This window comes from Schistocerca americana, chromosome X (assembly GCF_021461395.2).
Source record: "Schistocerca americana isolate TAMUIC-IGC-003095 chromosome X, iqSchAmer2.1, whole genome shotgun sequence".
In the NCBI taxonomy this organism is placed as follows: domain Eukaryota; kingdom Metazoa; phylum Arthropoda; class Insecta; order Orthoptera; family Acrididae; genus Schistocerca; species Schistocerca americana.
Window position 1 is genome coordinate 103,545,766 of NC_060130.1, and position 1,290 is coordinate 103,547,055.

Consider the following 1,290-nt stretch of genomic DNA (forward strand, 5'->3'; position numbering starts at 1 on the left):
TCCCTAATAACGCTGTCCCAATAGCTGGACGTGCATACCAATTATCTCTGTGTTATTATATAACATTGGGTGACCAGTATCCAAGCAATGTTCGGCAATAGCAGATCTATTTGGAGTTGCGATGGGTAGTACGTTGTCTCCTGTGATCGCAAATTTGTTCATGGAAGACTTCGAGGAACGTGCATAGGAGTCGGCGCCTTTGAAACCCGCCTGTTTCTTTAGATACGTTGACGATACTTTCGTTGTTTGGTCACATGGTAGGGAGAATTTGAATGTCTTTCTAGAACATCTGAACTCGATCCACCCGAACATTCGTTTTACGATGGAGGTGGAAGAGGATGGTTGCCTTCCCTTTCTTGACGTGTTGTTTAGGAGGAAGGATGATGGATCATTGGGACATGCAGTCTACAGGAAACGTACTCACACCGACTTGTACTTACAGGCAAATAGTTGTCACCATCCGGCTCAGCGTGAAGGGGTACTTCGTACCTTGGTACACAGGGCACATGTCGTTTCTGACGCTGAGACTTTTCCAGCTGAGCTGTCCCATCTTGAAGTTACATTTCGTCAAAATGGTTATAGTGATAGACAAATTGAACGTGCGTTGCGCTATCTTGGATTGCGTAAGGCGGGTGTATATCGCATTCCCTGTAACTGCGGCGTGGCATATGTTGGTCAAACTATCAGGACCGTGGAGGACCGATGTACTGAGCATAAACGGCACACACGATTACAGCAGCCAAATAGATCTGCTATTGCCGAACGTTGCTTGGATACTGGTCACCCCATGTTATATAATAACACCGAGATATTGGCATGCACGTCCAGCTATTGGGATATTGTTATTAGGGAGGCAATTGAGATTAAATTAGCGAGCAACCTCGTTAACAGGGATGGAGGTTTCTGTTTAAACTCTGTTTGGAATCCAGCTCTCTCCCTTGTCAAAAAACAGAGGGACAGAGTCAGTGCTACCTCACCTGCGAATTCATAGTCTCACTATCGATAGCTCTGACTTTGGTCATCTTTGGTGGCACTAGTGTTCAGTGTGTGTGTTATCTTTCCTGCTTCAGTCCGAGAACCGAGGTTTTAAATTTGCATGTACGCCGCCTGTCCGTTGCAGTTTGCCTTGAAAATGGCGGGGTGTTCTCCCGCCGAAATATCGGCGGTCGCTGAAAGTGTTACCTGGCTGAATTCCCGGAAGTTATTTGAAAGTTGTATACGCCAGAAGAAACTCAGGTCTCGTATGCAAAGGTGTTCAAGTACCTAATTTCAACTACTTATCGAGGACCA